Below are 26,609 nucleotides of genomic sequence, written 5' to 3' on the forward strand. Positions count from 1 at the left end.
CGAACCGGACAACCTCTTGCTGTGAGATGGCAATGCTAACCAATGCGCCACCGTGGCTGCCCATTCCCATCATGGTATTAGAAACCCAAAAGACTTAAAGAAATTAAAAAAGCAATAAATATTATTTGGAATTCTGATAGACTGTCAATATGAAGGAAAGTATACCAATATATTTAAAATGTACACATTTTGACCAGAAGCACTACCACATACATTCAGACTATCTCACATAAGTCTAACAAATATCTATTTCCTGAAAAATTTGTAGTTATGCTAAAAACAAGGGACTCAGTCACTAAAATATTCTTAGCCTACCTACAAAAAACACACTCAGTTTACCTATAACCAACTTAACAAAGAAAATCTCTCCTGAAACATCTAAAGGTATGGTTACAACTGAGTGGCTTAACCATAACTGAAACACCTAAAGATATGGTTACAACTGAGTGGCTTAACCATAAAAATTTTATGGAAGTATTAAATAATAAACTTAGCTTATCATACATGGGGATATAAATGTCACATACTTCCCAGTCAGGCAGCAAATTTTTGTTTGTAAATTTAACAGACAGTTTGTAAGAAATTCCAGTACTAGTAAACTTAAAAAAAAATACAGATCTTGGGAAAAAAATTATACCATATACATTCAGGCTAACTTGTATAAGTCTAGCAACACAGCATTCATATCAACAGTTATGGGAATCCTACACTTCTTCATCTTAATCCATTATTAGTGAAATTATGAAAAGCTGCCAAATATATTTGTCCTGGATCAACACATTGTAGCCTCAATTAAATGCTTTCATTACACATTAGATTAAATTGTATGACCCTGGCTTTGACCTTGTAATCAAAATGTTCAGAAGTAAAGTATGACAGAGCAAAATCCAGTAAATACATCCAATGATTGATGGTAAATTTTTCTCAAGAATAATAACAGCTTGACATGAAGTCATTAGGAACAATTCTGATACATTATATATTTAATCAACTCCCATTGTATATATCATTTTAAATGCTAGCAGATTGGCAGAATTTTGTGTCCCTAATTATGTATTCATAAAATCAGTTATATATTATGAGTAAGGTTTCAATAACTTCTAACCAAATATGTAAAAACTTCTCATCAGACTTTACAGATACATATCAGAATTTTAACCATTATAATCCATTGCATAATAGCAGTTAATGTTTTTTCAGATATTAGTATTCTTAACCCCGTTACAAAAATGCCCATAAAACAGAATGGAAAACAGCAAACCATTACAAAGTCTATTTCAGTTTTCATAGTTATCACTTCTACATCCTTAAATTATTTACACAGAATGCCTTTTTAAATGTTCATAACCATAAATCCATTGCTGGAAAATACTACAAACAGAAAACTGCAAACCAATATAAAATGCATCCTAATAGCTGTATGTCTGTGATTATGTAAAAAACTCTGAGTGGACAAACAGTCAAGAATCATAATTCTCTTTTCCTTTACTAATATGCATCTAGATACCTATAAACCTTACTCTGGTGAACTACTGTGGAAAAAGCAATCTATCATTCCACTGCATGTTCCCAAAATTACACAGAAAAGTTAGCATTTTGCTTCCTTCTTGGTTTCTATAAGATATTAATTTTCAGCTTCCACCAAATGTGGTCTCATAGTAGGCTTCATAGGTACTTTTAAACATGGTCTCTTAATCACACAATCCACTGTGTGGAGTAAACCTCATATCCTATCCATTGTTTACTTAGAATTTGCAAATGTTGTATTCTTTCCCCCCACGCCTAAAAAGGTACTTTTTGGGAATGATTACTTACACTGAATTTTATATATACAGCAGTCTTTAATAAGCTCTGCAAACTGTGCAAACTAATATTTCTGCAACAAAACAGTCTCCAAAAAATCATGGTTTACATAAACTGGATGATCTTCAACTGTGCACCTTTTCCGCAGGTTGCCAGATCTGCAAAAAAAAATGCAGTTTTTTTATACCACATAATTTGTACCACTATTATCCCAGCTCATATGGCAGCCATTGACTATGATTGATAGGCTTTCTCAAAGATTTCTCAAATAATTCAAAATTCCATCTTAACTTTGACAAATTCAAGTCAAAACCCTCCTTACCCTTCAACATTCCACTCAGTCTCATCAAAAGTACTTTGGAAATGAAGCAGGGACAGGATTTGGGAGATAGAGATGAACAGTAATAAAACCAGTAACTCAATGCGGGATTACAATGCAATAATTATAAGTGTAAAATATGACATAGCAAGAAAATCTGGAAATATTGGACTTTTTCAAAATTTGTTGGACTTGTGGGGGACTCTAAAGCATATACCCCACTTCATGCCATTAATGTTCAAAAATGTTTTGGGAAGGGGAAGATGAGGGAGAAAGTTAACTGTAAGTAAAGAATTTTCTTTTCTTACTAGCACTATTTTTGTGCTGCATGGTTTTCTTTGCATGCTATAAAATAAAGTTTCCTCAGTTAGTTTTAAGTGTAATGGAGATTGTAAACAGGTGCTGCTGTTTTCTTCTTTTCTTTCTCCCTTCTCTCTTTCTTCTTGTTCAGTTTTAAGAAATGTAGGTAATGCATTAAAAAGTCTGGTTAAATCAGCATGACAAAAGAACAATTCATGTGCTTTTTTCATTCTTGCATGGATAAATGACTGGATTAAGCACCTTAGCTTGATTTAGTAACAATGTTTAAGAGTAAGCAAGTAAATGAAAAAGAATATTGAATATTATGAGTCTTTTTTTCTAGCAAAAATATGCATGCTCAGTAGCAACAGAGTATGCATGTACCACAAAAGCTGGAACTGGACATTTAACAAAAAAGGTGGGAATAATAATTGTTCAATGCAATGATGTTTTCTGTAATGTATTTAAATGTCAATGGTCTCACAGATAAATACAAAATAGAAAGAGCTTTGAACTATATAAAAAATGTAAAGTGCAAATAGTTATGTTACAGCAGACCTAGAAAGAACTGCACATGTGAATTTGATAAAGAAAGGTTTTCAGGATGGTTATTCAGCAGAATACCTGGGACAAAGGAAAAGACGATTACTTATATTAATTGCAAGAGGAGTTCCAATAGTGATAGAAGATGATAAAAAAGATAATAATGACAGATTTGTAGTGCTAAGGGGCTACAGGCAAGGGAGAAGAATTACACTGTCATGTATTTATATTCCACCTAAATCTGCTATAACAGAGCTTAAGAAAATTCTGGGAGAAATAATCAGTTTTCAGCAAGGAATATTACTTATGGGTGTGGACTGGAATGTGATTTGCAACAGTCAAGATGTGGCTGGGGGGCACAGAAGGGAAAGTATAACAAAGGAGGATAGATTTTTGAAGAAATTCATGAAAATATTTGGCATCGAAGATGTGAATTCAGTAATAGGAGTTCGGGGTGAATTTACATATTATTCCCTAAGATATAAAAACTGGGCTGGGCTAGACAGAATTTACATTTCACGGGAACATGTGCATTTAATTGAAGTTCTTGATATGTACCCAATAACTATTTCAGATTGTGCACTAGTAATAAATAACATAATAACAGAGGGTAATGAATTAAAAATGTGACACTGGTTCTTTCCCACCTATCTATTAAAAAGAGAGGAATTTAAGGAATGGGTAGTGCAGATTATTCAGGAGCTATTCAGGAAGATAAAAATTACTTCTGAAAATATAGCTAGGGAGTGGGATAAAATTAAGGTGGAGTTTAAAAATAGGATGGAAATAAAAGAAAGGGAGCTATGGCTAAGAAGTAATAAGAATTATTTAGAAGGACTGACAAATGTTAAAGTATTTCAGAATATGGGGAATCTCACAGAACAAGAAGAGGATGAACTGCAGAATGCTAAGCAGAAAATAAGGGATTACCTCAATTATATGCACAAGTTTAGAACGATTGCTGTTAAGCAACTGTTTTTGATAATAACCCTAGAACACAAAAACTTTTAGTGGAATCACTCAGGCAACAGAAAGTAGAAAGGGCTGTCAGCAAGCTTAGGGAGCCTATAACAAGGAAGATAGCAAGAGATTCTGTAGAGGTATTACAAATATTTTGGAAATTCTGTATAAGGCAGACAAGTATTGAAATCAAGAAAAGATACAAATGGAAATGTTTAAGGAAGAATTAACTATGCCAAGTTAGAGGCAGATGAGGCTTAATTATTTACGGTTAGGATAGGAGGAGATGAGATAAAAATCTTGATGTATAACCAATCTACAGGAAAATCCCCAGGAATAGATGGTATTCCTGTGGAAGTTTGGAAACTAGGAGGAAAAAACTGATAAAGATCTGTATGGTTTTGTTTAGCAGTATTTTAAGAGGAGGAAAAGTACCAACATCCTGGAAGAAAGCAGTGGTGGCTGTAATACCTAAAGAGGGTAACAATCCATCAGACCCAGCATCATACACACCCATTTCAATACTAAACCAATGACAAATGTAAAGCCAAAATTGATAGATATGGATCAATGTGATTCCGTGGAGGGGATGCAAACATTTGACAACATTAACAGAACACTGATGATCCAGAGGGAAGCAGAATGTAAGAAAATACCATTGTTGTTGGTGAGTCTTAATGCAGAGAAAGCATTTGACAGAGTAAGTTGGGACTTTATGAGCAGGGCAATGGAAGCATTTGCATTTCCTGATAAAAAAAAATAGGATATATGAGGGACTAGAGGCAAAAATTAAAGTTGGTGTGGTCCTCTCTGATCATTTCTGCTTGAGCAGAGGAACCAGGCAGGAGTGTCCTCTTTCCCCTTTGTTATCTGCATTATATTATGAACCACTGGCAAGGAAAATAAGGGACTCAGAAATTCAAGCATATAATTGGTATGGTAGTCAAGAAAAGCCTGCTGTATTTGGAGATGATATTATTTAATACCTGACAAAACCAGAAAGAGACTATTGCAGTATTGTGGAACATTTTGAGACAGTTTCAAATCTTTTTGGGATACAAAATTAATGAAGCTAAAACAAAGGTAATACCGGTAAATTATGTACCTACACACAAATTGGTTCAGCAATATCTGTATTTATGGGAACATGATAAAATGAAGTATTTAGGAGTATGGATTAAACATGATTCTGGTGTGGCAGCTAAAGGATATGTGGGAAGAGACAAACAAAAGATAAAATAAAAAATGAGAAAATTGAAGCTTTTTATGCAGATATGTATAGTAAGATACAAGCAGTCAAAATGTTCTTAGTCCCATAAATTAGGCACATTTTTTCAACCAAAGGATAAGTAGTGGATTGCAATTAATAAAGAGCTGAAGGACTTTATCTGGGAGGAAGATATGCAAAGAGTCAAGTGGGATAAGTTGATTCTTCCAACAGAACATGATAGATTGGGATTACTCAATTTGAAGGGGTATTTCAGAGCTACACAGTTAAAGCTCATATATATATATATATATATATATATATATATATAAAACACAAGCAGAGAACTATAATTCAAAGTGGAAAGAGATTATGCTGAAATGGGGAGAAGCTCAAGAAATAAGGAGACACTGGGATTTTTGATGCAGGCCTTTAAGAAGAATAACAATAATCATACAGAATGTTATATCCATAAAGTAACAGAAAGTAGTCTAAGAACTAAGCCAACACAGGAATGGAGAAAGCAGATTCTGCCAATAGAGATGACTGCAATTAGGGATATAGACAATAGGCAAGAGAGGGCTGGAATTTATTGGAGAAAACTGGCAAAGGAACTAAGGTATTGGAAGCAAGCAACTACAGAGGGAAAGGAAAGAGGCAAAGAATGTATTTGGACTACAGCTTAGAGATTGCCTTCCCTATCAAGAATTGATATCAGTATATAGGCAAAGAGAAAGAAATAGGAGGTTTCTAAATGAAAGACCAGCACTGGTAGAGTTTTTAGTAGAATCTAGAACAGAAGCTGCCATTAAAAAAAGAATAATTAGTACAACTTACAAAATATTGCATGATAACTATAAGAATCAATCAGAGTAGGTTAGAAAGAATTGGGAAGAGAGATTGGATAAGCAATTCACAAATAACAAATGGGAGGATATATGTACATCTCCCAAATATGCAACAAAATCTAGAAGATTCAGAACATTTGCTTGGAAATGTTTACATGGATATTTTTATACCCCAAGTAGACTCCAGAGAACATTTCCTCAGGTAGACAGCAAATGTTGGAGGTGTGATGGAGAAGAAAGAACTACTTGGAAGTATGTTTTTTAGGAGTGCGGTGGGTTGGCGGACTATAAGGATTCCCTGTGAGATGCACTATCAGAGATGCTGGGTGGGCAGATTGGTGTGACAAAGGAGATGATTTTTCTGAGCTATGATACAGAATTGGAATTGCCTAGAAATGGTAAGGCCTTGCTGTATCTAATTATGGTGGCTGCCAAAAAAAAAACAGTTACTAAAAATGAAAATTAAAATCTAAACCAACTATATTAGAAGTAGTAAATATAGTAACAGAGATAAAACAACTGGAACTGAGATCTTAAGAAAATGGTAGAAACAAACTACATAGGAAAAAATGGGAATTGTGGAAACAATACGTGTGAGGAATGAGGTTTAAAAGAAGGCAAGACTTAAATGAGCTATGCAGTGTTTGACTGAAAATGACTGGGTAGATTATAAGTAATGTATAATGTTTGTAACTAGGAGTGTGTCAGTATGGTTTGTGATGTAAAATGCTTGCAGCTAGTATTGTTTTGGTGTGGTTTGTTTTCATTTATATAAATGTATGATTGCTTATGTCATAAGTGATGGTTTAATAAAGATGTTTCTTGTTTAAAAAAGGGGGCAGGAATTGAATAATGTATGTATTGTTGCTTAGGTTGTGTGATATATAGCAACATATGTGAAGTATAATGTTTTATAATATTAATTTATTAATACAGTTTGATTACTTTTGTATAAATGTAAATTTGCCTATATCACAAGTGATAATTCAATAAAGGTGTTTAAAAAAACATTCCACTCAGTCTCAAATTTAATCTTCAAGTTTTATCTTCTAAAGCAACCAGCTATTGTTCAATATATACCATTTGTCTATACATCTGAACTGCTTTATTCCATGTTTCCGAGCATCTCTACTTTAAGACCAGTATGATGCCATTTTGCCATAAAAGAAAAAAATCTCAACTTTGAAAAAAATGTCACAATTTATCCATAACTACATCTTTTGAACAAATTATCATATTTTTTTCTTTTCAACCTCTTCATATGTAGACCACAATGCATCCATGTTATGCACTGTATTCTCCCTATCATCCTCAATCATTTTGTTCCATCTTTCTCAACATTTACAGAGACAAATTCTCCATAATTGCCACTATGAGTACAATTAAATGTAACTCATTTGATTAAAGTCATCTTATATAAAATACACAAATTAACATTGATGTTATTGGAGCAAATGCAGAAGATAATGAAAGAATAAACTTTGTAAAAAAGGGCACAAACAGAATCAATTATGACTCAAAAAAAAAAAAAATAAATATATATATATATATATATATATATATATATGTATATGTGTGTGTGTGTGTGTGTGTGTGTGTGTGTGTGTGTGTGCGTGCACACGTATATTGATATATATATACTAGGATACATAAATAAAAGGTGCTTGCAATAATGAATGATCTGACAGAATACCCTATTTGATGGGTCCTGTTATTGATTTCATCCTTTCTAACACTCAGAAGTCTGCATTTTATTTCTGGAAAGGGCACCCACGCACCCATGATAAAAAAGGCTGCGATGAAATACTTCAGCTACTGAAGTATGCTTACCTCATATGCCCCCCTCATCACTAGTTTGCACCTTCCTATAAATCAGGAAATAATCAAAATTTGGCACCTCTGGGTCTGTGACATAGTGGTACAGAGTCCTGACTGCAGCCTAAATGACCAGAGTTTAATTAGTGACTCAGAAACTGGACAAACTGGGCAGAGAGGCATTGCAATGAATGGTTTATGTCAGCTCACCCATGTTCGGGGAGAGGAAAGCAGGCCAGACCATTATCATTGGATCCCATTAAAGATGGCAGAACAATATGTAACATATAGATCACGGGCATGTTTTTGCTTTTTGCCGTATGGAAGACAGACTTTACATCTATAAGCCCATAATTCAAAGACTCTAGCAGAAGTAATGGCAATTAGAAAGAGAACTTTGCAAGGCATTTTCATCAAATCAGCTTTTGTAAAAATTTTTAAAATGGAAAGGGAAAAAGGATAACTTTTCTCAAAGGAAGCATAAACTCCTTAGAGGGACAGGGTCATTGATGTAATTTAGATTTGGAAAAGATCTGTGAAAACATGTTGCAAACCTTTAAAGAATACAAATCATTAAAGTCTTTTTGGAAGTTGAGTGTGGTTGCAAGAAGACTTTAATCAAAAAGCAACTTGGGCCTGATTAAAAATCTGAGGAAGTAATCTAAAACTGCAGACACTGAAGCTTTAAAGGATTCAACTCCATGGAAACAGCCCAAATAGAAAAACATGTCCATTTAATCCCATTTTTCTCTTATTTTCCTCTCTAGACAGAAGTGAGAATTTGGAGGACTGTAAGCAGGTACGAAGGGTCCTTGGTAACTAGTGGAATTGAGCGACCATATTATTAAATAACAGGACTGAATGGAAGGGTTAAGCAGGATCCTGGGTCTCATATGTAGAGACTTTTCTAGATGAGGCCACAGCAGAGAACACCACATTTTGCAAGGCCAGAATGGAGTTATAGCAATGACTCTGATCTTGTTCTACTTAGTTTCTCAATGAAATTTGAAACAGGGCAAAATAAAGGAAGGTTTATAGGAGGCCTGGGGACATATTTAACAAGATCATCTCTAGAATTTTTTTTGTGATGAAGTGATGGATAAGGAGTTGATAAACTATGCATCGATTGAGGATGCAAAAAGGGCCCATTAAGGATTCCCACTAGACAGAAAAGCTTCCATGCAACTGATGAGCTGATGGACCACTCACGAGGCATTAGTAAGCAGTGACTGAGCTTGTCTGCTAGAGAATAATTCTCTCCAGTGACGTGACTAATTATAAAAAAGGAATTTAGTGACATAGTCCAGTCCCATGCCCTCACTGTTTCTCAACATACTGGGCAGGAGTGAGTTCCCCCTTATGTACCACACTACAGCTATAATTTTGAAGTGGATGATGACTGTACCTTAGGGATAAGAAGTCTTGGAATGCTGCAAAGTGAGGAGGACTACCCGCATCTCCAGCATGTTGATGGGCAGGTTGGCCCTCATCTGTAAATCAGATATCTTGGGCTCTCAGTCCTAGACAATGCCCCTCCAGTTTCTGGAAGATGCATCCATGGGGACAGCTATTACTGGGGTAGAGATCCGGAATGAGATGCCTAAAATAAAAATTTGAGTCTAGAGTCACCACTGCTGAAGCATTTTTATGTCTTGAACTACTTATCTGTTGTCATGGGATCTGACAACTGACATCCTTCAGAGTCTACCACTGAATCCTTATCTGGAACCTTGCATGAAGGACCATGAGAACAGTAAGTACCATTAGACAAGTGCTCTGAGACACAGGGATGGTGTGACTGATTCAAATTAAAAGCAAAGATCCTGAGACACTACATTTTGCAGAGAAATAACTCTCCAAAGGGAAACATGCTTTGCAGGATATGTGTAAGGTAAGTCCGATGAAAATTAGTTTCTGTAGTGTTCATTGCTATTCTTGAGGACTGACAGACTCAAGATGACTCTAAGCTGCAACTAGTCTGCCTGAAGTTAGTAGAGCTAGGTGCTAGTTATCCAGATATGGAAACATCATCCCCTTTGCAGAGTATGCCTCAGTGGAACTACAGACATGCATTCAGCAAACACCCTAGGGGGCTGAGGTGAGATCCAATAAAAGCATTCAGAACTAATAATGAATGGTTCTTTTTTGGAACTAAAATATATTTTTTGTAATAACTTGATCTTCCTTGTCAGCTGAGACCTCTTGGATGGCTCTCTTGTTGATGAGGTTTAAGACCTCTTTTTCTATCACTGTTTTGACAGGGTGGGGCATTTAGCAATGGGAGACAGTGTGGCAGGAGAGGAGTGTGGAAGGGAATCATTTGACCTCTGAATCTTACTAAGTCCACTAGTCCTGCATGATGGCCAGCTACACAGAAAAGGTGAGGGACCAAGTTCCCCGAACTGCCTCTAGAGAATGACAGGCAAGGCCAGATGGGTTAGACAGCCATCCTCAAAGAAGGATCAGTGTACATCTACTGTTGCTGACTTTTTCTGCCTTTGGTTGAGTGTCCATATTGGCAATTTCTATAGTTACGTTAGGTCCTCTCATTTCCTTGTTGCCACTGACTAACCTGGTATCACAACTGTCATGGACGCTCTTACTTTCTTAAAAAGGGGCATTTTGGATTGTGAAATTAATGCAATAGCTGTGATAGTCTTGTTAAAGGGATGATAGGCAATCAATTTTCTCTCAGTTATCAATATCTTGGATAAGGACTCTAACAGAGAGCCCAGATGCTTCCCCATGCATCTGTGTTTCCTGCCTGACATTATTGGAGATGTATCTAAGGATAATGAAGAAGCATGATGTGATTTAGATACAGGTGGCTGATCCTCTGAGAGTGCTTCAGACCATTTGTCCAGTTGCTGAAAAGGAAGAGTGGCCAGAGAGGCAGCCAGAGAAAGTTTAATAGCCAAGGCTACAGCCCATGCAGGCACAGGTAACAAGGCCAGAAAAAGCAGGGCCGTCTGCATCATTGATGTTAAAACTAACATTGACACCACACTCAGAATTATAGGGACTGACCCTGTCTGCCCAAGGTCAAAATACATCAAGAAAAGTGGGAAGCAGAAAGACTGGCACCGAGTCTGACACAGAGTACTTGACTACAAGCAACTGACTGAAGAGTCTACCAAGTCCAAAGCCAGCATCAACAGCCCTGTGACCAAGGGCTTTAAGTTTAACTTAGTCAAGACTGTCATGACCCCAAAAATGTTGGAGGCAAGACCAACCCTAATAACCAGTCCTGACTCCTTGGTCCACAGAACCTTCCAAAGCTAACAATATGGGTGTATGAACTGCTGACATCAGCAGCATCATTGAAACAAAAAGGCTTCAGTCCATTGGTTCCTATAGCAAAACTAAGATAACAGTCAATGTTGATGCCTGCAGGTCCAAGACTGAGCTCAATAGAATCAGAGCTGAAATGATGGATGGTTAGGAAAACTAGGATTAATAGCTAGAAAAAGAGGGCAGTAGTGGGATGTCTTTATCTGCCCAGGTACAAAAGAGAGAAGACGAAAAAAAAAAATTCTTCTTTTGCCCATTCAAAAAAATCCCCCATCACTTTCTTTTAATCTATATCCACAGATACAGAGAGTACCTGAAAAGACATCTAGGGCCTGGCAAATGATGAAATGAAGGGCAGATTTCTTCCACTCTAAGCATCAGATACAACGGATATACTATCTTGTCTCACTAACTTTGGCAAAAAAGACTTGATTACAATTTTTAGCCAACTTGCATACTCCAGAAGTGGTGATTGCGATGAATCCTCTGCCTTGTGTTTCTTATTAACAGGAAAAATGTATATTTTTCAGGTCTGTTACAGTTGTTGTTCTTCTTTCGGCTTTTCCTGGTTCGGTGTCGCCACAGCAGAACTCCGGTCCGCTAATGGTTGGCAGTAGATTTTTATGGTGCCGAGGTGCCAGCTCGATACCCAACCTTCAACAAAGGCACACCCATTCACGCACTTTTGAACACCACTCGACCATGGGGAGAACGTGCAGACTCCACACAGAAGGCGCTCCAGCCGAGAATCGAACGGGAGAACCTCTTGCTGTGAGGCGACAACGCTACCGCTGTACCTTTCAGGTCTGTTACAGTATGTAGGATTAAAGGATTATAGACTGTGTGCAGAGTTTAATGTAGTTTCTTCTCTAATTATAAATAAGTTCTTTGTAGTATTTAAAACTCATCCATTTCCTATATGGGTTTGAGAAGGGATCTCCTCATACGACTGAAGTGTCACTCTCAAAACCCGATGAGAAGGCTGGAGTTTTTTCACTAGAGGCTTGATTAAGATGACATGTTGAGGCCTGGCCTTCCTAGAAACAAGTCTGCGTCATGCACAGCATTTGAGCCCTTGTAGAGCAGCAATCTCCATTTAGTAGTAAAACTCATTCCAGTACACTACTACTGTAGTTGACCTGAGGCCTAGGAGAGTTGTGTATCTGTCTCCTACCCTGACAGATATGTTCTTGGGTGCCTTCAGTGCCAATCCCCCAGTTGATCAGCTCAGAACTGATGCACAGCTTGATCTCAGAGAGTGACTGAGTCACCTGGTTGCAGACCTGGAGGCTCTTTGGCCAAGACTTCTTTTCAAGGAACTCAATGAAACACAGCATCATTGGTTGATCACAGCTGAAAAACCCTGTTAATTAAGGCAATAAGAGAGCTTGCAGAACAGTATGAAATGTTAAATGATTGTTTTTTTTTTTATTTTTTTTATTTTCCTGTGTAAAAGCTCAAATCATGGCATGGGATCCCATCTCTAAGTACTTCAGTGTGATAGGTGTCAAGACTGGTGCACGCTTTTCCCTTTTGTGACTGGCTTTGGTGTGTATGTAGGTCCTGTTCCACATGATGCCTAGTACGCACATACCATATTTTTATACTCTTGGTAGCCTCTAGTTTGGGAATATCTTTTGTCTCATGAGGCCTAGTAAGCCACTTACCTTCACTTAGTAGTGTAGCTAGGGTGGGGCTAAAGGAGTGACTGCCCTGGAAACAAGCAATAATGAAAAATGATTGCCATTTCATAAGAGTTGACAATCAGGTGCAAGTGCTGTACCAACATTCATTTAAACATCTGCAGCTGATATGACAGTTGATTAAACAAAAAAGTGTTTAGTAATTAGTGACTGCAGTAAGGAGCTAGAAGAAAGCAAGGTTGTGTAAGTAAACTTACTGCAACTGTTGGTATTTGAATGATCACTGTTGCAGTAGCTGTATCTATATGGGTCATATCCTGCTAAGGATACAATAACCAGCCAGCTTCCAAAGCTTAGGGACACCTTCCATGCACCCAAACCATTAACCAGTTTGAGTACAGCTGAAGAAAAAGCCTGATATGGGCATCAAGCTCTTCTGAGCTTTCATGCCAACTGAGAGAGGGAGGCTACAGCCCTGAAAAGGCCAATGATAGTAAAAAAAGAAATAAAGAAATTCACACTGTTAACAAAGTTAAACAAAAATAGGGACAGTGAAAGGGACAGCTACCGCAGCACTGATCATTTGAATATCTATTGTGATGGTACGCTGACTTACACAAGAGCACTATGTTCATCATTTGATCACTAGTTAGCCTTAGCTATATGGGTACACTACAATGGCTTAAACTGAATGGGAAGAGAATGGATGAGGATCCAGAAGCCATTGGAAAATGGTCCTAGCAAAGCCTGTCCTAGACCTAGAGAGGGAATCAAGTTTGTAGAGCTTTGTAAAGGGACGTGCAGAGAACAAAGTTGCCACTTCTAGAATATTTTTAGAATCCAACCCTTTCCAAAAAGCCACAAATGAAGCCAAGTCCCTGGTAGCGTGAGCCTTGACCATGCCTGGAATTATCTTTTTGTGGTGGGTATAACAAAAGGTAATAGCATCAGACAACCATAGTTTTTTTTAATACATGTTGCCTTTTCTTCTTATCTTCACAAGAAATGAATAACTGAACAGAGTGCCTGAACGTTTTAGTTCTGTCAAGATAATATCTGAATTGTCTGTGGATATCCAGAGTATGAAGGATCCTTTCTCCCTCATTTTTAGGTTCTGGAAAAAAGACAGGGAGATGGATAGCTTGAAACAAAGTAAACCCAGATACCATTGTAGACATAAATCAAGGGTTAGTTCTTAAGAAACCCTATCTTTATTGAAAATGAGATAAGGTTTACCGCAATAAGAGCTTGCAACTCAGATACTCATCTTGCAAAAGTCAGAGCAATCAGCAAAATTGTTTTCCATGTTAAAATCCTCAAGCCTGCCTGAGGAGCTGGTTCAAATAGAGCAAGATTTAATTTTTCCTATACAAAATTAAGATACAGCCACCTGTTCTCTGGCAGACATGACATGCAACATCCCTTTCAAAAACCTTTCACATGAGATTGCATTGAAAGAGGGGGTTCTATGGGCAAGCATGCTAAAATGGCTGACAAATGTACCTTGATGGAGGAATAAAAAAGGCCAGAAGATAACGCACACAAACATTGTAGAACTAGAGAACCACTTGCCATAAAAATATCCTAATTATTGCCGTAGCACCAACTAGAAAATATTTTCTATTTGCGAATATATTATTTCCTAGTAGCCGGTTTTCTTGCCTCCTTTAGTACCTGCTGCACATCCTCAGAAAATACGTGGCCAAAATGTATTAAGGCTGCACCATCCTGGCAGTTACTGGTAGTTGTTCGGAGTTGGAATGTATGAAACAGTCTCTGTGTCTTGTATAAGAAGGTCCATTCTGTGAGGAAGCTTGTGATTACTACTCTTGGTCATTTCCAAAAGAAGGGAGAACCACTGTTGCTCAAGCCAGAAGAGAGTCACCACAATGACTTTTGGAGAGTCCTTCTGAATCTTTAGAGTGACCTTTGATATTGGTGGGAAAAGTATACAACAACGTTTCTGTCCAAGGAAAAGACAACTCATCTTTTTTTCTAGGATTTTTTTGCATAGAATCCTGGAGCAAAATTTTGGCAACTAATTGTAATTGGATGCTGAAAGATCTGAGGTGCTCCCCACAGGCAGTTTAATTCCTTGAAGAACCCCTAATTTTTTTTCCATTTGTAAGGTTCTGTGTCCTGGTCATGGCTCAGCATGTCTGCCACAAACTTCTGTTGAGGGGATGTAAGATGCCTGTAAAGTGAGATTGTACTGAAAATCTACATCACAGTCTACCAAGGCTAGTGTATGTTGTTTCTTGTTGTTTCTTTCGGCTTTTCCTGGTTAGGGGTCGCCACAGCGGAACTCCGGTCCGCTAATGATTGGTAGTTGATTTTTACGTGCCGAGTTACCAGCCCTGACACACAAACTTCAAGGAAGGTACGCCCATTCACTATGTCTCCATGCAGAAGACACTCTAGTTGAGAATCGAACCGGACAGCGTCTTACTGTGAGGCGACAATGCTACCGCAGCACCACCACCGCAGGTTCTACCAAGGCTAGTGTATACAGCAAGTAAAATCTGGTTCCCCTGTTTGCTTATGTGCCACATAACTGTGGCATTGACTGTAATCATTTGTAATGGCCCTGGAAACCTCACATGGTTAACAAAATTGATAACATTTATAACTGCCAAATGCCTCTTTCACATCTGTATGTTTTTGTCTTTTTTTATTTCAAAGTTTCTGCACTTTTATACCCACAAATACCACAACCGCTTGCTCCACAAGCAAAGTCTGAGACACCTGTTGATGCAGACAGTTCTGGAGCTGGACAGGAAAATGGTAGACTTGGATTCTAATACAGCTGGTCTCTCCACTAAAGAAGTTCCCTTCTTTCAAACCCCAAAACAGGAATCTGGAATGTCAGGGACTGTTGATGCTGTAACCATACTGATTTTAAGTACCATTTGATTTTTCTCTCGTGAAGTCTTGCTAGAGGAATAATGACAAATGTAGATGCCATGAAGCCTAGTATCTTAAGAAATTCCCTTTGCTAAAATGTTTGAGTGAAAAATTCAGGAATAGATGTAGAAATAGGTATGCTTTTTCCTGTGGAAGAAAAGTTCTTTGAACTGAGATATGTAGGAAACATCCCGGGAAAACAATCCTGTGAAGAGTCAAACAACACTTTTGAATGTTCCCCTGAAACACCAGTCTGTGCAGGAGATCTCTCACCCCATGTGAGAGATTCCTGACACTTTGAAGAAGACACTGCAAGGACAAGCAGTCATCTAAATAAGTAAAATGTGAATGCCTTGCAGTCTGCGGTTGGCTATTACTGGAGCCAGACCTTGGAGCAGTGGATAACACAAATGGAAGTGCAGTGTGTTACATATGAAATCTGGTATGATAAAAAATGTGATAAGCATCCTTTAAATCTAGAGCCACCAAAAAATCTTTAATGGGGAATGAGAAATAAGAGGTCATGAAGAGCTAATGTTCTGAACTTTGGAAGTGTCACCAACTACCTTAAAAAGAAAAGACCTATGACTGGTCTCCATGAGCTTCTTTCCTTGCCACTAACACATTTTTGAATAAATGCGTTCTCCTATAGGAGAGGGAGGGTCAGTTTCTATCATCCTCTGGGTTAGCAGATGTTGGATGACAGCAGGGAAAAGAGAAATTTGATTTGGTGGATAAGGAAAAGCCCCCTGAAAAGGAGGGAGAGATTCCCAATGTCATCTGTATCCATGATGATTCACTCTCAGAACCCATTTGTCCGAGACTATCTGTTGCCAAAGAGAGAAATGGAGGTTCAGGTTTTTTGGAAAAATTAAAAGCTTGTCAGGATGGGAAGAAGGGGTGGGGGAATTCTGAAAATAGTCATTCAGACTTGTCAGACTGTCCCATATTCTGGGGTCTCCACATTTCTTCTTGGAGCCTCCCAATCATTACTTTTGAAAAGTCCGCTTACCAGCAACTTGTAGTGTCTGTTTAGGTTACTTTTTGTAAAAAGGTGCAGAGGTAGCACTAAACCCATTGACAAACATGCAGAAGAAAGGCTGAACATTTTGTAAAACTTTCTGTGTCAGCTTCTCACACTGCAACAGATGGTCCAAACACTACTTCTCTCTCTAAGGAAAATTCAAAATTATAGCTTTAACATTCTCAGGAAGACATTCAGTATACACCAGTGCAAATCTCCTCATAACAATTCTAGTAGCAGCAGCTCTGGATGTGGCATGAGAAGCAATAAGATTACACAAAGATGATTTTTCCTCACATGAGGGAAAGTATGCCATAATGTTCCTCATATTCCTGGAAGATGCAAGCCTAAACTTTAACATATAAGCTTAACAACTGAGATTTCTAAATATAAGTAATGTCGAAGAGTACACCGTTTCTCCAAATATTTCAAAGGCTTTCCCATCCTTGTCAGAAGGGGAAGCATTAGCATTAACCAGATGTTTAGCAGCATCTAGTCTCAATCTGGGGTTAGAAAATAAAAACTTAAAAGACTAAGGAACTTTATACAATCTATCTACTTACTTAGGAGCAGCAGGCTGGCTGTCAGGCAACATACAGGCTATAATAAATAAATCCTCCAATGCTGGAAGAAAATGAGAACCTGGAGTAGATTCCGGCAATTCTAGTTGAAATAAATCACAACATTTCTTTAGAGACAATGGAAGATCATTATTTCCCACCAAAACAACTAGTTCATTTTGGATATGGCTTCAAAAAAAATCCTTCCAAGGGACTGTCAGAAGAAACAGTGTCCTCAAAATCAGAATCAGAAACATGAGGACAGATGATAAAAGTTGTCCCCTCCCAATCATTTTGTTGTTCAAACTCGTGGAGCATCCTCAGAATTCCTTTATCTCTTACCAGAAACACAAGAACCGGTAGAGTCAAGAGCCTGAGAAAAGCACAATAAATCATTCCTGTCTACAGTAACACAGACAGACAATGATAAGTGTATGGCTTTTTGCTTCTTTCTGACAGGATTTTCCAAACAACACCACTTACTTTTGACAAACAAAACTTTCCTAGGGACAAGCATCCTCATCCCTTCTTTCAAGACTTACAAGAGTGGTTCTCTCTTGCCCACAAAGGACACTCCAACAGCTGCAGAGGATGTGTCTAACCCCTGGGTCACTGAGGTTATATGGACTACACCAGAGAGAGCCAAGGAAAAAGATTAATGGCCTGAGGAACTATTAATGGCTACAGCAGACTCTCCTGTCTGTGGCTGAGGCAATTTAGTAGCCTGCTGAAGGAGTAAACACTTCTTGGAAATTTTCTTCTTTTTATGGTTGGGAGAAGAAAGAACCAATGAATGGGTAGGTTGTTCCATGATGAAGCTGAAAAATATGCTTTAATTCTGGAGAAGTTTGGCAGCAATAGTAAGTGAAACAGGTGTTTAAAGTCTTTTTTTTACCAAAAATACAGTGAAAAGCACTTTAAACACTTACAGCAGCCCCTTAAAGTAATTTAAAATAATGTTTAAGCTGGAAAAATACACCAAAATAAGTTTTAACATTTTTCCTCAAAAGTAAAAAGTTATTCTCCCAATCAAAAGTGACAAAGTCATATGATTGTCTGCAAAAATACTTCTTCCAAGCTCCAAAATAAAACATTTACATAAAAAGTTAAGTTTCAGACAAAATATGATGCAGAAGGGTTTTTAGCCCTGAAGGGAACTTATCCGCTGAGCAATGGAAAAACAACAAACAACAATCGATCTTTGAAAGCCCCACAAGAGGTTTGCTCTTCAGTGGCATGAAAGCTCTGAAAGGCTTGGCACCCAAACCACTGTTTTTCATCAGCTCTTCTTCAGTTGATTAACAGTTTGTGCATGTGGAAGGTGCCTTCACGCTTTGAAAGCTGTCTGTTATATCCTTAGCAGGATATATCCCATAGAGCTAAAGTTACTGCAGCAGCAATCAAATGACTGAACATTTACAGTTCTGTTATTCTGTAGACCTTTTTTGGGTTTTGTTTTGCTTTTGATAATCAATTTGCAAGACATGTTTTCCTCAGTTTTGGGTAGAGGGGATTGTAGGGCACTGTCCTGTTTGCCAGTTCATCTAGCAATGGATCTTCCTTTACTCCCATCTCCTGGGTAGCCCTCTCCTCTTTGTAAGGTGATACTGAACATTCTAGTCATTCCCCTTGGAGAGTTGTAGTTCTGGAAGCCTGAAGGCATCCTCAGTTTGCAGATGCAGTGCCTAAGATGGCTGATGTCCTGCATTAAGACCCAGGCTGATTGGAGCATGAAGGTTTTCAAAGGGATAAGTGACAAGGGCTGAGGGTGGAGAGGTGGGAGCAATGGAGCAGTAGGTCCAATATTATGGCAGAGTAAGACAAATCATTCTCTCTTTCTGTCAGCTATGTATGAATTAATGCAAATACCAAACCTGTCTGTGAACATTCAGTATAGGTAATAACCTTTCTTCAACTTGCTTATTTTGGAAAATACATAGGAGTATGGCAGTTTGGTGCAATACTCTTTCTGAAACCACTTAAGGCATAATAGTTGCAGTGTAGTAGTTTTTATGGAACATGTATCCTGATGTGAAACTATATATGTTCCAATAAATATCAGCATTAGTAATTCCAATATTCTTCTGGAAACATTGCTGTTAGACAACAAATTTATAAGTCATATATTAGTACAACCTGGATATATGTATTTACTGGTTCAAATGGCATCATACTGAATATCTCCAGAGCAATAACTGAGGTCCCATATAAAAGCCAAGTTACACATGGGTATCTCTAATGAGCAAACTTTTTCCTAATAAATGCTGTCATTACTCAGTCACCACACAACAGTACTTTGTATTAAAGGTAGGGCAATATCATTGTCGATTCACAACCTTACTCTGGCTGTTTCTGCAGATAAATTAATGGAGAAGACCAAATCAGGCAAACTGATAATGCTGCTACACATATCACTATAAAGGGAAAACAAGTCTTGAAATATACAGAGAATGGAAATACTCCACACTGCAAAGAGTCTGGCAGACTTGCTAACCCTATTATATGCAGCCCTTGCTCAAATTAGCCCTCCTAGTGATTAATCTCTGCTAATATCTACAAAACCAAATCTGACAAGGTGTTATAGGAACCAAGGCAAAATTATCTATGCTGTGAGCTTCAAAGATTCTACATTGGGAAGAAAAAAATCCCCACAGGAACAGCAGTGCAAGAATCAGAGAGATGCTCTGAATAAACTGCGATACCATCTGAAATGGAACTGGTCCACATGGTCCCTTCTACCAGTGGGAGGTTTCAGAACCAACTGTTCTTGATCTAATTTTGTCTTCAGCAACATTCTGAATTAACAATATGAAGGAATGCAAATAAGGTCTTCACCCCACCCTAATCAGATGGTATCAGTCTTCCATGCTTTTTCCTGTAGAATCCATGGAGAGAATTTATGGAGTCCCTGTGCAGAACTTAGCTAGCTCTGCACTTTTCTGGGACGCAAATTTATCTTTGTGGATAATCCCACTCTTGAATGACTAACAAAGACCTCTGGGTCCAAGTATCACTCAAGCTACATTCACTTGCTCCCAATGGCCTGGACGATGCACATACTGTAGTTGTAGAGGATTTTATGATACCTATTTTCATATTAACTTTCAAGGAACACTGCAAAATAGAACATAAAGCATTGAGCAGCATATTACCTTCACTAAGGATGATGCCATAATACTAAAAAAGCGATGATTGATTTTAACAATATGTTGAGTTTTTGGTGTCATTCTAAGGGGATCCAATATTTGTCAGCATGGGAAGATATGGTTAACAAACCATGCTGCTTTGCCAAGGATGATCTGCACCTGTCCCCTCTAGGCTTTGGATTATAGGTTCATAGATTTATAAATTAGTACTAGGTTAACTACCTTGAGGGCCATTTTAAGCCTAGCCAATTACCCTATGCAAGAATCAAACCTTGCACCTTGTGCCTGTAAGGTAAACACCTTAACCATTATGCCAACCTCCCATGAATACTGGCTACAACTTTATCCTCCCCCATAGACCCTTTTTAAGCAATGCCAAACTGACTAATCTACTGACATAGCAAGGTCAACTTAACTGAACCTCAGGTGGTTATATCTCAATGCCAGCAGCCTAAACAAACAGCCTAACCCCATACATCCCTCCTCAACCTGGAGAATATATACATCTGTGCAGTTACCGAGACATGGTTTAATGCTCAGAAAGTACTCTGGCAGTGCCAGGTTTCAGTGCCTTCTCCACATTTAGACCAGACAGGGTCTAAAGGTGGAGCTGTCTCGATATACATCAATAACAAGCATACTGTAGCTTGGTTAAACAGGATAACACACTGGAATTTCTTCACATGCAATCCAGTACCATATCCTAGTAAGCTATAAGTCACCCTCTATGTCTCACAAAACTCATAGGGCATACTTAAATCAACTGCTGACACTCACCATCCTCCCTAACACCTTACTCATGGGGGACTTTAATTACCCCTTTCTAGACTTAGAATTCTACATGGCCTCAAATCTGAAGGCATAGAGATTCCTGGGCTTCATAAATACAAATATCCTTAACCAGTTAGTGCATACACCCACTAGATTGTCCATCATACTGGATCTCGTACTTCTAAATATGGAAGAAAGCTGCACCACCCCCAAATGTCATGTCATCCCTGGTATGGTCTAACCATAAGGCTATCTTGTTCAAAATCAAAATCAACTCAGTAAACCCAGTAAGGGTTAGGAACTATTCCAATAATGCCAATTTTGAGGTCAAGATTTTCCCAGGCAAAAGACAACCATAAGGCCTTCTTCAGCTATATCAGAAACTTCAAAGTCTGGTCACAGCAGTGTGCTGGACTAGGGGTTACTGGTACCACAATTCACTCAGATGGGCAATATAGTGAATTTGCTGGCTGACACATTCATTTCCAACTTTACCCCCAGCCACCTCCCAAGAAATACCATATGACCTATCAGGACCACTGGAATTACTATTTAACTATAGTCTTAAATCAGTCTTTATTCCACAAGAATGTAGGACTGCAATGGTCTTCCCTCTTCATAGACCCAAGAAGTTAGGATTGATGAAGTCACCTCCTCAAAGATGCTAGTCACCAGTGGAGTCCCTCAAGGCTATGTGCTTGGTCCACTCCTCTTTGGCATCTACTTCTCAGAAGCCAATGCCAATGTCAAAGACCTCTGGCTGACCAAGTTTGCAGATGACTGCAAAATGTGAGCAATCAAAGAATATCCCCCAAGACAATAATATCTTATTAGACGGTCTAACACAGCCAAATGACTAGTGCCAAAGCCATGGCTTAAAACTCAGTGCCAAGAAACACATTATAGTACCTTTTGGGAAGTCAGCAACCCCGGGAAATTAAGTCATCAGTAAAACACCCCAAGGGTTGACCCACTAGTCAGGGATCTGGGAACACATGTAGATAGCAACCTTGCCTTCGACCAACATTTATCCAAGATAGCCTTATATCTATACTCAGTCTTCTACAGACGATCTGGGAACACATGTAGACAGCAACCTTGCCTTCGACCAACATTTATCCAAGATAGCCTTATATCTATACTCAGTCTTCTACAGACTACTGAGGGGTGATCTATTCCTGGAATACAAGGCAACCCTAGACCCCGCTCTAATGAAGCTTTTGCATGTCAGCAAAACAAACAGCATCAGAACTACTAGACATAAACATCTAAATTTTGCTTGCAATTTAAATAGAACATGCTGGAGAGACAGATATGTATCTCAGAGAATTTGCTTTCTCTGGAACAGGCTCCCACCCATGTGGAGCAAAGTCCCTCACTGACCCTATTTAAGCATAACTCGGACCATTGGATGGGAAATTGAAAATTCACCCGGGTCTGGCGCCCATGTCTCTGATGGACAGAGGCAGTCAGTAAATCATGTCTTAATTCATTCCCTCCAGTAGAGCTCTTTTCAGTGTGTACCTTTAACTCCCAGTGGATGTGGATTCAGACTTTAAAAAATGATGTTATCAACTTACAGTTCTAACAAATACTTATTGACAGAGGTCATATATCAATACAGTTGTGTTTGCACTCATATATGCTTCAAGATATTCTGATACCTTGTGTGTAGCATGGTTTTGGAATTATTAATGCAAATATGAACAGGCAATATTTGACACCTAGAGGAGCAATAGGAGATAACTGCAGAAACACCCGTAGACGTCATTTGGCTGTAATGATTTAACCAATAATCACCCCCTATATAAATGTCTAAAACCTATAACTTGGGGACACATTTGTTGCACTGCTAGGCTTATAAAGGCCCTAGTGGTCGTTAGCCTAGTATGCACCTATTAACCTAAGTGATTCTACCTCTTTGTTCAGATACATGACAGCAGTATTGTCTGAAACAGGACCTGAACTAGCTTCAAGACCTTTAGGAAGGCATTCATTGCAAGGCAAACTGGCCACGCTTCAGTTACAGTGTTATGGTACATTGCCACATTACTACTTCATGTCATACTTTGTTTCTGCTGAACTGAGAGGGACTGAAAATTAATTGATGAAGCAGAATGAGATGCATTAGTAATAATAATCTGAGGGCAATGCCGAGGAAGACTCTGCATTCGTTGATGAAGATTCTATGTACAGAGTGACATGTGGAAGGACAGCTGGATTTTTTAGCTACTTCTTGTTTGGCATCTTATTTTAATTGATCCACACATCTCTGATGGACCAATGTGTACATTTTGTGTGCAGATTTGGAAAAGAAAATGTAGTTATACAGAATATCATATACCCCTCAATGCTGAAATATAGTGGTATACATCAATGTGTCCAGATATTGTATTAGGTAAATATGCACCATATTTTCAGTTTGATTTCTACAATTCAGAACAAATTTAAAATGTGATTCTAGTTGAACATCTGCTAAGGAAAATTGGTATTCCTTATGACCTTAAGCAAGCAAAAACTGGTACCAAGTAAATATCATGAAAACATAACCACTGTCATCTTTGTATATTGCTGTCATCCATAGATTCATAGGTGATTACTAGGCTAATGACACAAGAGTATTTACAAGCCCAAACAGTAATACCCAGGATATGACAGTGTTACATTTAAATTCTCCAAATATGGAATGGAATAATATCAGGGTAGTGGGTCTTTGAGTTTTGGAGCCCTGAGTAATTTTACAGAATACCTCTGTCCATAAAGGGAACTGGGCAGTACCCCAGAAGTGAATTTACAGTTCTCCATCCAATTATCCAAATTATTTTCGACGAGACTGAGTGACGGGCTTTGTTTTATGAAGATAGGAAGTTTATTCCATAGACAAAGTAATCTTTGGGATCTGACTGTGTCTCTCCATCAAGTTCTGTTAGTCACAAATAAGGTTCAGGTCCATGGAATGCATAACCCTTGTATAACTTTTCTTGCAAATATGTAACAGTTTCATCAGGGCTGAATCACAGAATGCCTTGCAGGTCAAGCATAAGTCACCTCTTAATAAATGATATGAGACAGAGTAAAGGGGGAGGGCATTTAGTTGGTATGCATAAGATATGCATCTTACACTTTGTTATTTTTTTGGTGAGAAACCTCTGGGGCCACTCCAGTTGGTATAAGTGCCTGGTTAGGTACATGCAGAAGGGAGCATTGTACTCGGTTACCTCAATACCTGTTGTAGAATGAGAGGAAAGCAGGGATAAAGGCCACAGTCAGTTCGCTCTCTTTGACAAACATGCTTAATGTGGTGAGGTCCAGAATGGGTTTGAAGGATCACGGATTTTTGGGATGACAAAGAACCATAAGAAAAAACATTTCTTACCCTGTGTTTGGGGGACTGCTTGTATGGCTCATTTGTATGTGTGATTCACGACTATATGTCAGCATGGGTACGTATCACTTCACCTAAAACTCATTTCACCAAGACCAACTCACCTAATGTTCATTTAATCTAAAACTCATTTCAAAAAACCAAACCAAAAACCACCTCCAGAGGAAGCCTTAATGGGCAAAAATAGTAAAATGAAAAAAGGCTTCCACTACAACGAAAAGTTCACTGAGAAATTCTGTTAAAATATAGGCTTTAATAAAACAAAGAAATAAAAAGCACAAATTGTGCTGTTCAAGTTGCAGGTCAAACAGGATAAGCGCTTTCAGTTAAAAAGCCTTCTTCAGATCCTAGTGTATAGACCTGACTTACTGCTGTTAAATGTTGTTGTGTCTTTCGGCTTTTCCCGGTTAGGGGTCGCCACAGCGGAACTCCGGTCCGCTAATGATTGGCAATAGATTTTTACGTGCTGAGTTGCCAGCCCTGATGCACAACCTTCAACGAAGGTACGTCCGTTCACACGTCTCCACACACAAGACGCTCTAGCTGAGAATCGAACAGGACAACGTCTTACTGTGAGGTGACTGCTAAATAAAGATCCTTAACTGCTCAACCAATCACATACAGCAATCAGATGTATGCCTTCCTTAAGCCTCCATTTAATTTCTTAATTAGGCAAATGAGAGATTGTAAAGGGTTAAAATGAAACTGCACGTGTTCTAGAAGGTTAGTGTATGTGTTGCAACAGCATAAGTGGAAACATGGGACAGTATAGAATGTTAAGTTTCATTTCCTGAGACTGAGATGGCATTCTATCTAAATCACATGGTGAAAAGAAACATTCATACTAAGCTAGAAATGTAGATAAGAGGTTGCAAAATCTACTAAACTTGATATAGTTCCATTAGATATTTAGTAATGGTCTGAAGAATAAACTGTATTAGTTAACATTTTTCTATTGGATGCTAGCAGTGGTATGATTGATAAAGTTTACTACTTTGTTAAAATTTTCCTATCAAAGATTATGAAATCTTTTGTATGGGAAGAAATGGCTTCCAGAGTACTGTCTCCCATGTGTGTATTTCTTTTAATAACTTACTTCTTAATCTGCCAATGACTGAAGTTTATTTTATTATGGTTAAACCTTAACACAGCAATATATAAAACATAACTCATACAGCCTGGTTCTGCTAGTGAAAAGCATTTATTCATATCACTAAATATCTTAAATGAGAATAAATTCACATGCTGCTAACACAGTAATAACTATGCATAAGTTAATTATAGGCAGGATAAATGCTATAAACTTTACAGGGGACAAAGGCACTACAGCAAGTGTTTTTCTCTCTCAGAGGTAATAATTAAAGAGTATCTCACACAAATCTACCTTACTTTGAGAAGGAGTCGTGTAACAGAATGGTTACTCGAAGAATCCGGGGGAATATGTCACAATTTACAAAATTGGGAAGGGAGACGGTGAATGGTTTATTAAAGATATTCTGCAGGACTGCCATACTAAACAGTCCTCTGTCCCTACACTGATCATCTATGTTATAATGTTTAGAGAAATGTGTAACAAAGGTCCCAAACAAAAAAGAGACGACACAAAAGTCATCAAGAGTAACTTCTAAATGCCTCAGCTAAAGATCAGTCGTACTTCTCATTAAAAACACAAACACATACACAAGCAAGCAAAAAGGATAAGAAACATCTTGTACCAAGGAAGGCTGTCTTCATCTCAGCACATTAACGAACTTTGTTTCCTTGCCAGAACACATACATGATTCTTGCCAGTGCATGCCATATCATCACACATCAATTAGGATGGCATGCTCAGCTCATGCTCCATTTTTTTCAATCATCCACTGAACAAGCAAGTTCATCCACTGAACGAGCAAGTGGAAATAAAAACACACTGTGCAAGAACATACTAAAATACATACCTGTACATCTTAGAGTGAGACTGATCGAGGCACAAGGGACAAGATGATAAGTAATCAATGCAGAAAGACTATTCTCTGTTCAGCTTATATGTTGAGCACAGATAAGTTGAATCTGATTTAAAGTCTGTAGCACTGGTTAACTGTAGGAAA

Source organism: Protopterus annectens, chromosome 7.part0 (assembly GCF_019279795.1).
Source record: "Protopterus annectens isolate FY-2018-M chromosome 7.part0, PAN1.0, whole genome shotgun sequence".
Taxonomy (NCBI): Eukaryota; Metazoa; Chordata; order Ceratodontiformes; family Protopteridae; genus Protopterus; species Protopterus annectens.